Source organism: Lactuca saligna, chromosome 8 (genome assembly GCF_052625555.1).
Source record: "Lactuca saligna cultivar CGN05327 chromosome 8, ASM5262555v1, whole genome shotgun sequence".
Lineage (NCBI taxonomy): Eukaryota > Viridiplantae > Streptophyta > Magnoliopsida > Asterales > Asteraceae > Lactuca > Lactuca saligna.
In genome coordinates this window covers 132,432,501-132,444,637 of record NC_136424.1, presented here as the reverse complement: position 1 = coordinate 132,444,637, position 12,137 = coordinate 132,432,501, and the positions used below count along the sequence as shown (strand labels likewise).

General features: G+C 32.8%; 1 non-coding gene across 1 annotated transcript; it reads left to right on the top strand.

Moving 5' to 3' along the window:
* Window positions 1-218: 218 nt before the first annotated feature.
* On the top strand, window positions 219-324 carry LOC145013595 (small nucleolar RNA R71). The gene has a single exon (XR_013665144.1). It is a non-coding gene; the product is annotated as a small nucleolar RNA R71 (small nucleolar RNA).
* The last annotated feature ends 11,813 nt before the right edge of the window (window positions 325-12,137 follow it).

Sequence of the window (12,137 nt, the reverse complement as noted above, 5' to 3'; positions counted from 1 at the left end):
CGTTTTGGAGTTCATAAGCTCTGTCTCCATTCACTCTTCTTCTCGTGATATCCTCCCCCCTTGGGGTGTGATTCTCCCTTGAATTCTTGGCGAATTCTTCAGTTAAAGCTTTGTTAGTAACCAGATTCTTCTTTGTCATGGGCCCTTGCGAGTCTAGAAGTTGGCGAGTGCACACATTGACTCCATCTTAAAATATCGATATATCTTGTTGCACATTGAAGTCATGTTGAGGGAAATGAAGTAACAATCTTTTGTAACGCTCCCAAACTTCATATAGTGACTCCCCTACTAATTGTTGAAAATTATGGATATTTCTCTAAAGCTTTGCCACTTTTGAAGGAGGGGTAAACTGGTTGATGAACGCAATCTTAAAATCAGCCCATGTCGTGATTGCTCCAAAGGGAAGTGATGTTAACCATTCTTTTTGTAACACTAGCAAAATTTAGGTCAAAAATAAATTGTTCAATAGCCTTAATTGGGATAAATAAAGTGATAGAGATCGTAACTAGGTTTCCAAAAATATAAAGACCACTAAAATCCGAGTTATAATGAAGAAGTTATGACCAATCAAAGATCCGCGACAAAACCAACAAAACGTAGTTTAGTGTAAAACTTTTTAGCCTTAATTATCTTAATGAAATTTGTAGAGTATGTCTCCACCTTCACGTGGATATAAAGAACGTCGAAAATGGAGCTCGTGTGCAAAAGTTATGGCCTTCCGAAGATACAGCTGTCTGAGAGCAGGATGCGTGTCAGAAACCCTAATTTAACTGAACTCACGATGTGAGCATCATTTCTCACGACGTGAGGAGTCAAACCACTAATTTTTAGGCCTAGAATGCAGAAGTGAAGTCTACGTATAAGACTCACGATGTGAGCCTTTAAACTCACGACGGGAGCAATCTGAATGACCCTTCCAAAGCAAGTTGATGAGTGACGCATGCCATGAGCGAAGCGGGTCCAAACTCACGATGTGAGTTATGAAAACTCACGACCTGAGAGTCGAAATCTTATCTATAAATAGAAATCGAAGCCTTCCAAGTTTGGCAGCGTATTTCCATCCTTTCTCCTACTTCTACACGCTATTAAACCCATCTAAAACACCCCGAAGCCCCAGCAACACCTATCACACACGACGCGAGTCCCAATGCTCTGAATCTTCCAAGAAACTAACTTCTTTCCAATCGAAGTATTGCCCGCGTGAAGCTCGTTTCTTCACCTAAGACTTGCGGTTACGTCAAGAACGATCTTTCTTAGAAACGAAACACTGCTCGATTCACCACTTATCAAGTGAGTTCATACCCCTACAACTATGTTTTCAAATACTTTGTAAATGCTCTTATACACTTTTAAGGGGGGGAATACAAGTAAACACACGATTATTCTCGTGTGAAAAACATAAATCTTTTGCTATACTCTTTGTTATTTAAATCAATCATATGTGATTTATAACTATGTTTCAAACAATAGGATTTCATATACCTCAAACTGTGTTATCAAACAAACTACTTTTAAATCATTTTATAAATTCACATCAAGTCATCAATATTTATTATTAAACTCTTCAAAAGGTTTTACAAAACTTTCTTTTTAACTTTTATATTGTCAAATGCGCGTCTATATATGTATAATTATGTATGTAATGTTTAAAGGACTTAGAAATGCTAACCCACTTTATGTCTTTTTTCTTGTTTGAATGTGTATTTAGAGTAATCGTTTAGTTGTCCGAAGGTCATCTAAACATTAGTTATATATTATGTAAACATATGTAGATATAAAAGTACCAATCAATCATTCAAATACTACAAAGAAGAATACTATAACAGAAATTACTAGTAAGCTATTATAGGTATAGTTTAGGAGAATACTATCATAAACAAATATTAGGCAGAGAATACTATAACAGAGAATACTACAACCGAGAATATTATCATATACTAGTACATACTAAGATACTATAACGGAAAGAACATACTAAGATACTATAATAGAAAGAACATACCAAGATGCTATAACATGGAACAACTACATGATCTAACTATACCAATGATCACTAACGCATTGTTCTAAATGAAAGGTGATAATAAATTGGGTATACATGATCATACAACTTTAATGTGGATACTACGGCCTAGCAATTCGTTGCGGAAGTCACTCTTGTTTCCCAGAATCTCTTGTAGGGAGAACGTTTAGTATGGGAACTACTTATCACATTATGACCTTAATAAAACAAATACGTTTTCTGGTAATTAGTACTGTAGGTTGTCAATTCTGAAGAACCACGAATACTTGCTTTTACCATTATTTTCATATAATGACAATTCTACTTGAAAGTCAATGCAAGCTATTTTCGAGTTAAGATAGTTATAAACTAGGGAAAAACATCCACTTTTTGTAGAGAAACAAACATTCAAAACAGTCGGGTCTTGGCAAAAGACTAATTTTTATACTAGTAGGAAATATGGCATTTTCTAGAGGTTTTTAAACATATACAAACATTTACATTGAATATTTACAAACATTTTCATTCAAACTTTTACAAACATTTACATTCAAACTTATACAAACATTGACCTTAAAAACTTATGAACTCACCAGCTTAAATGCTTATCTACGCTTTCAAAATAATTTGTATTCTCAGGTCATCAGTAGACAGGTATCGATGCCAGGTTTTGAGAAGAATAAGCATCTTCAAGACTCGTCTTTTATTTTGATTATTCATTTTTGGTGTCTTATTACTATTAAAGAACACACTTGTATGAAATTATATTGTTAATGTAATGGGGGATGTTGCTGCTTGTTTACTATTTTGCATTGTTATGATGTTGTACATGACGTCCTCCGCCCCAGAACGTTTCCGTCGTTCTTGGTTTTGGGGTGTGACACTTTTGCTTCACCCTTCAATGAGACCAGTAAAAGTCGAAGCATCACCGCATCTTTATGCTGAACTTTGTGTGATTATATGGTACATGTTACCCTATTATAGTATCATAGGTTAATATAGGTTAATTGACTAAAATGGCCTTATGCTGAAATTTTCCTTTTTTAATATAGGTTAACTGGCTAAAATGCCCTTATGCTGAACTTTGTGTGATTATATGGTACATGTTACCCTATTATACTATCATAGATTAATATAGGTTAATTGACTAAAATGGCCTTATGCTGAAAATTTCCTTTTTTAATATAGGTTAGTTGACTAAAATGCCCTTATCCTGAACTTTGTGTGATTATATGGTACATGTTACCCTATTATAATATCATAGACTCTCAGATCGTGATCTTTTGATTCTATTCCATTCCGCTGGTCCAAATCTGTGTATTCTGACACACAATAGTTAGTAAAAACAAAATAACCTAAACATATATATATATATATATATATATATATATATATATGTGTGTGTGTGTGTGTGTGTGTGTGACATTTTTTTTATTTCTAATACTCATATAATTGTATGTTAAAGTAAAACTATTAATATACAAGGACCAATATGTAACATTTATATTACAATAAAAAAAACACATCTACAAGGATTCAATTGCTAGAAGTCCATGTTCCCAAACGGTTATACAGTTCTCTTGGTATATATTCAGATTAAAAACTACAAAAGATTTTATTATGTTAACCAATTTACGCAATTTCAATAGGAGGAAAACCTATTTCGATATCATTTTGTTAGCTGTAAATAAAGGCGGAAAGTTTTCATCTATATCACTGCCAAAACTGTGAAGATCATTCCACGGGATCAAGGAATTTTCGATAATTTGGTAACAAACCTCCATTTAGGGTGTAGTAATTTTATACTATTTAAATCACATTGATTTATTCTAGAAATCTGTGTAATCTGAATTGATCAATTGACATTAGTTAGTACGCATTCTGCACAACTTCAACTATAAGTATACTATTTGTTTATTATTTCCATGTTCTTCATTATATTGGTCGATGTTTTATACATAAATAACGAAAATTTTCATTCTTCATATTATTGTGGTTGTTGCACACCAAGTGTTCGATGAAATGTCTATGTGGAAATTTTGTCAGTATTATATGTTGGTCATACATTTTTTTACATACCACTAATTAAAATTGTTTCCTATGTTCATGTCAACCAAAGAATCATGGAGTTGAACAACCAACAACATGATGATGTGCCTGAGTATGATATGGAATATGAGCAAGATGATGATGGAACACAAGTGTATGATTCATGCACCAAAGATGGGGAAGGAAACAACAATGAGTAAAATAGCAATTTAGATTCTGATGAAGATATCCAAAACCCAGTTCCTACAATATTAAATAGGAAGAGGGGCATGACTCGACTGCTAAAACTAAAGAATGAATATGTCAATTCTGGTGACAAAAAAAACATCTAAAGTTTGATAAATTGTGTAAGTTTTCAGGTAAGCATAGTGCATTATTCGTTAGCTATTCGGGAGATCTTGTCCATGAGAAAGTGGGATTGAGTGCTTTAGGCTGGAAGAAAGTAACCACGAAAGTAAAGAAGAAACTATGGGAATAGATTACAATAAATACTATTTTCTCTATTATTAACTGCATTTCATATTATATGTATAAATCATTTGTTACTAACATATTTATTATTGCTTCATTTTAGCGCTTTTTTGAAGTTGATGAAACTGGAAAAAAGTTTGTGATGAATAGACTTTGTATCCTTCTATGGTACTTCAGAAGGAAATTGTATGCAGATTACTTCAAGCCAAATCTAGGCAATCCCAAAAAACTTGCAAAAATCCCCATTCATTATCGTGCACTGATTACTGATAAAGATGACTAGAACAAATTCGTGACATATACGCAATCTGAAGAGTTTAATGTTATAATTTTTTTTTCCAAAACTTCTTCATTTGTTTATCATAAACTTACCAAAAAGTAATTGATAAATATATTTTTTTACAGGTTGTGTCACAAAGGAGTATTAAAGTGCGGAATGTCATAGTATGCTCATCAGATGGGACGAGGGGGTTTGCGACTCTAAGGCGGAAGTTTGTAAGCTTGGTCTTTAGCTATATGATTTGATTATATTAACTTCATAGCATTGTAGTTAACAAGATTTTGATTTATATTGTTTACAATTTAACTTTTTTTTATCAAGCTTGAAGAGAAATTGATTTCAAGGAAGATATGCCCTCAAGATCAATCATGTGGTGTAAAGGACGTGAAAGTAAAGGAGAATTTAAAGATAAAAATGTTAAACTCATGGTGGATAAACTAGTAACTTCTCTAAACTTTTTTATTACTTTTACTTTAAGGATTTATATCAGTTTTTTAGGATAATAATTAATCATATTTTGTGTGCTAGATGGAACACAAAAAGCAGATAAAAGAAGGACAAATAAATGTTGAACCGGGCATGGATTCCATGACCTTAGTTTTTGGCAAGCAAAAGAGGCGAATTTTTAAAGGTGTCGGCACGGGAGTCACTTACAACAGATATTTCAATATTCCTCGCAACAAAGGATCCTCTAAGGAGGAAATTAAAGATCTTAAAGTTGCACTGCATAATGGAAAATTTGAGCTTGAGAAAAAATATTGTTTCATATTGTTGGGTTTAGTTACTTTAATTTATATTATTTTGATTTGTCTACAATATAGAAAAACTAACAACAAAAATTGAATTATTGTGATTTTAATATAAAATTGGTCATGTTTTATAGGTTTTTGATGTCTCTAAAATTACACGATGGTTATTTTACATCATTTCTTAACATGTGGTTAAACGGTTAACAATAACCATAATATACAACAATTATGACTACAATTGTATTAAAATGATGTTTTTTCTAAAGTTTTTGTGACTATAAGTTAAATAGTAACAACATAAAAAAATTGTGGCAAATAAATACCATAATTGATTGTTTTGTGACTAATTATTAGCAAATCGTCACTTAAGAAATTAATTACATGTAGCCATTTAGCGAACATGATGATGTTCAACATAATTATATGTTTCTAAAAGATACCCAGTAGTCTTTATATGATATCCAGTAGTCCTTAATTTTAATAATATGTGTCTTTATAATACTTATGATTGTGTTTCACATGATTGCGTGTCTCTATATGATATGCAATAGTAACAAAAATTGATTGTTGTTTTGACTAATTATTAGCAAATCGTAACTTATGAAATTAATTAAATGTGGTCATTTAGTCAATATGGTCATGCTCACCGTAATTACATATTTGAAAAAGATACGCAACTGTCTTAATAAAATTTAAATTGTGTGACAATATATTAGAAAACAAACACACTAAAGCAACATACATATCGCAAGTTGGTGATATACAATCATTATAATTAATAAATAAATGTGTCTACTGACGGTTTAACGCTACAATATTGGATAAAATGATTGATTTTAGGAACAAAATTACATACACAATTACCACACTTTTATAATACGTCCACATGTTTGCATTTTAAAGTGGCTATAAGAGTCACACGATGACGTCACCTTCTGTCACACTTTCAGTGAAAAAATAAAATGTCACTATACACATATGGTCACACTTTTTTGGTGTGTTTGTAGGTCATTTTTGTACTAGTGTATCTATATTATTATATGATTATATATATATATATATATATATATATATATATATATATATATATATATATATATAAGTGTATGCACATATGAATCTGTATATTCATATATGAATAAGTAAAGAGGAAGCGATTATTCATATATGAATATGTTTGTAGTGGTTGGTAGCAGAGGTGGCAGTGGTTGGTGGCGGTTGATGGCGGAGGGGAGGAGAGGTGTTGGATTCATATATGAATTCACTTATATTTATAATCATATAAGGATATTACTCATCTTCCGTCAAAAATAAATGATTCTCACATTCTCAACATTCTCACATTCTCATATTCTCAACATTTATAATTTTCTCAATTTAATATATATATATATATATATATATATATATATATATATATATATATATATATATATATATATATATATATATGTTCATGTAAAAATATAAATATGCTGCGAAAATGAATATAACCAATTAATAGATTACACGTGTATATTAGAACTAAAAGCATTTTATGAATTATTAATGGATATATTTTAATAGTAAGGGTAAGATGGTAAATAGTTTTAGACGGGTAATTGCGGTGGTTCTAACCGACTTATGGTAATTTAATTTTTTGTTTAAAGACTATCATAAGGTCGAGGATTAACTATGAGTTATTCATTTATTTCGTTGCCGCTTCACCTTATGAAGACACAGTGGCAAAAAAATATCTCAACCCTAAAATTTCATTATCTCTTTTAGTTTTCTCCTCCTATACACCCCTCAAAACCATAAACATTGATCTGGATCAATGACACAAACAAAATTTTTGGATGAAGGCCATAGTATTTAAATCGCATTCAAGCAATCTATGCCACCACTTAGTAAAGAAATTCAAATCCACTTCAAATCATTGGTGTCATTCTATTCTAACAAATGTTGTGGAGAAGCTTGAAGAAATTAATGAGATTTTAGGGAAATCGAAGAACACGACCTTATGATCGAAGGATTTAGGTTCTAGTATGTGTTTAACAAGGTTCTCTCTCCCTAAAAAGCTTATTCTTTCAATTCTATGAATCAGATTGCTTCTTCTCCAACCCTCTCAATTGATTGCTATGTTTTTTCAAAATGGAATTTAATGGTTATGTTTTTGTTGTTTTCAGATAATAGTTGTATATATGTAGGGGGTAGCAAAGGATCGGTCAGACATAACCGGGGACCATGACCTATTTTCATATAGTCGAGCGATTTTCGGTTCTTCCAATATTTTTCTTAGTCGGTTTCGGGATTTTAACCGGTTAGGGTCCACCGGTTCCGAGTAAATAATCAGGACCGAATGGAAGTCGATATAATTGTAATACTAAAGCTTAGTATCATCTGCCTTTGTTGTTGTAGTTTCAACATCCGAAGAAGAAAATACACTTGACATGGGTATTCTACCATGTAAGGGTTCTGTCAGAGAGGGTGCAGGCAGTAAACTTCACTTTGATCCCTTCTGGGCACGCACATATCTCAAAAACCAACTCTGTTTTCTCGAACCATCGCATTATGGCGATGACTCCCCTACTTCCATCGAAGGATTTGGGTCCACAATTCGTGAAGTCTTTGTACAAACACTCACTGGGTGCCCGCTGCTTTCCCCGTGGTTAGAGTTGTTAGTACCACTACCCCGTCCGCTAGCACCACTTGCATGGATTGTGTCATGGCGGCTGCCACTGTGGCTGTTATAGCAGCCTGAAAGACAACTGGATCATACTGTGGAAGTGGTGGTGGTGGTGCACAATTTTTGTTTTTATTCGAATTCTTTGGTAGCATCTTTCTGTTGCATTAGTGTCTAAGTCCATAACTATTTTGGTATGTACTTGACCCGATGGTGCATGGTCCTTTTGGGTTGCCTTCACCAAAGCAACTTGATTGGAGAAATATATAGAGAGAGAGGATAATATGATTTATTAATATGTTATAAGAATAATATATTAAAGGAGAAATCATATTTGTTTAATTAATATTGGTCAATAATTAATTAGGAATTAGTTTTGTGATCAAGTGTAATTAATTAAACTAGAGGGTCTGATTTGTAATTATGTGATAGTTACAAAATAAGGTAAGGATTATCTTAAATATAGGGTGAACGAATTTGAGGTGATAAGGCATTAGAATTCGACTATGATAAGGATTCAAGGATTATCTTATGGGTTTGCTTTGTGGATAAGCAACTAGATAAGGATAATGACTGAAACCCTATTTCTACACCTATATAAGCACCCCTTGGCTCATGAATTCGTGTATGCCTTCCCAAGAAGTCCTAAGGACGAATTCTAACCTCTCTCCTCTCTCTTTATACCTTCTCCATTTGCTTTGGTGTTTGTAAGCCATTAGAGGAGTGACACTTGTGACTCTAAGCCTTCCAAAGTCAATACAAGGAGATTTAGGATTGTTATTGCTACATAACAATCAAGGTAATATTATTAACCTATTCTTATGTTAATATGATTACTTATATGCTAGAATTAGGGTTTCTTTATGTGTTCATAATGTTGTGTATCTAATAGTGAAAACATAGATCCAATGCTAGGATTGCATGTTCACATAGGATTGTTTGTACATAAACCATCACTTTCTGCCATAAGGTTTAAAAGATGAAACGAAGGTAAGTCTTTAGTGATGGTTACAAATCAAGTGCTACTTGAATCGGAGTTATCTTAGTTATGAGTGAGTTATGTTCTGACTTTCATAGTGCTCTGAAACAATTCATAACAGAGGTCTATGGAAAATAGACTTACAAATTTTTGATAGTCACCACCTGCTTAGTGAAGTTCTATGAGACGGTTTAATGTTACTAGTTGTTTTGAAAAGGTGATGAGCCTAACACATAGTATGAGCAGTGTAATCACTAATTCACTATGTTATAATTAGTTTATTAGTTCCTAGTATGACGCATAAGGTGCTCTGCCTTCTTGCATGATCCGCGAATGATTCCTTTTCACAATCCTCCTTATGAACTCCTCATTGTTCTTCCTTGCTTCTTCTGTTGATTGTTGCATTGGAGTGGCTATACTTATATACGTTGTTCGTGCGAGAATAGGAATGTCTAAAGAATCTTATAAGATTAAGTAAAATCATTTATAAAGAAAATTTTATGGTGATCCTTATCGGGTCCTCTTATAATCACACAGTGTATGCAAGTTGTATGTAACCAAGATCAAATAGACCTTCGAATAAGTGATCCTATTCTAAAACCACAACCAAACAAGGAATAGGTAGTAGAGCGAAGATCACAAATTCTAAGTCTATAAGATCTCAATTACATATAATCCTGGAAGCATACACTTTGCAACTATAGAACTGCCGGTAAGGATCTTTTAGTTTTTAGATAGGTTAGTTATAGTGCATAAAATACTCCTATAGTATTTTAATTGTATGATCGTTTCTAAAGTTTCTTAGTATATGGATGGACTTGGTAAGTTTTCAGACTTGTTGTTATCTTATAGTACCATAAAATACTCCATTAGTATTTTAAATTTATGTTTTGTTCTAGAGATCCTTTGTATATAGGGTTGGTAAGTTTTAGACTTGTTGCAACACCAATATCCCTCCCAAACACATGTTGGTCGTATCTCAAATAAATACAGTTGATCAGACTATATTTATCCCATATATGATTACATAACTGCCTAGGTTTGACTGTAGTGTCTAACATCTAAATACTTTTGTTTTGTTATTCTTGTGATACTTGTTCTAGTATGTATGCTTGTTTGTATACTTCTTGTAAAATACTTATATTTTAAAAGTATACTTTTAGTCAGAGCACTTTGGCCCCATTCTATTTATAGGTGTATATCTTTTTATGGGTTGATATACTTAGTTCACTATAAACAATGCTCTAATATCAATCTGTCACACCACCAAACCGAGACGGCGGAAACGTTCGGTGGCAGAGGGTGTCATTTATTGTATCACAACAATTGAATAATAGTAATCAAAGCAATAACAACCATTGTATTGTTATTAAAATGTTTACATTGTATTCAAAGCATACATGACTGACTCCAAAAGTAAATAGCAAAGTAAAGACTTAAAGCTACTATGTTCCGTTTTCTAGGAACCCAGGCGTGTACCTGTCTACCAGTGTCCTGAGAATATAACTAGTTTGAAAAAGTGTCAACATTAAAGTTGGTGAGTTCATAAGCATTTTGTTTTAGAAAAAAGTTCTCTGTTCTTTGTAAAAAATGATGTGTTTCTGCAGAAAATCCTATATTTTCTGATGTAATGAATGCTAAGTAAAATGACTCGAACTAGTTCCTTCTATGAGTACTTAGTGTATATAGGTCAGATACAATCTAGATCGAATAGACAATCGATTATGTGGTTCTGCCCCAAGACCACAATAAAACAAGGAACAGGAAATGAGGTGGAGACCACACATCCTACTATCTACCGGATCCTCATCTATATAACCCTGACATATTCACTAGGTATTTACAGAGTTAACTGTATTAGTCTTTTGAAATATGATGAAAGTGTTCCTTAAGAAAATCCTATATTTTCTTAATAAGATTATAATAATACCAGTTCCTTCTATAACCACTTAGTTCATATTGGCTATATATAAACCAAGACTGAATGGACATTTAATTGTGCGGATCTACCCTTAGCCCACAACCAAACAAGGAACAGGAAATGAGGCGGAAACCACACATTCCACTTACTATCGGATATTCTTCATACATAACCTTACTGAATAAACTAATGAATTATAGAATTAACAATGATTATTCGTTACTTGAATGATAAACCGTTTGCTTGTAAACTACTAATGTATGTCCTAGAAAATCCTATATTTCGCATAAAAGTGAGTTGTTGTCTCTAGTGTTTCGAAAATGAAAAGTACAAGTATTTTCCCATACTTCAATTGTTAAAGTGTAGCTTTATTAGTAATCAAAAACTAGCCCAAAACATGTTTGTTCTGTGAACTGGGAGTGATGTTAATACCCTCCTATGATCACTTAGTACATACGAGTTATAGAAATCTAGAACGAACAGACAGTCGATTGGGTGATTCTACCTTAAGCCCACAACCAAACATGGAACAGGAAATGAGGTGGAAGTCACTCATCCTATTGCATGTCAGACATTAATTTCACATTACCCTAATGTATATACTAAGTAATCAAATAGTTATTAACCCTAGTGACTCTTTGTTAAGTGTATTATTACGTGAACAAGTCATTGTTTTATGCATGTGAGTTCTTATAACCATACTAACATACGTTAAACCCTACGACGTACTTTGGATGTCGTAAACGTTAACGGAGTTTGTCACCCAGAATAACTGTAGCTAATAGTCAGGGCGCGGGATTGTCAGTCCCGTATAGATCTATACATAAACTCACGCTCTCCCTCCAAGAGATTTTGGTTTCTAACGATAGACTTCCCTTGGTACTTAGATAAGTACTCGAAGAAGTGTCTCACGAATTGGTTCCCTCAATGAATTCACGGATAATACAATGAAAAACCCTTTTTGTTAATAACATATATCCTTGTAAAAGTAGTACATTTGTTCCTTAGTTTATAAGTGTAT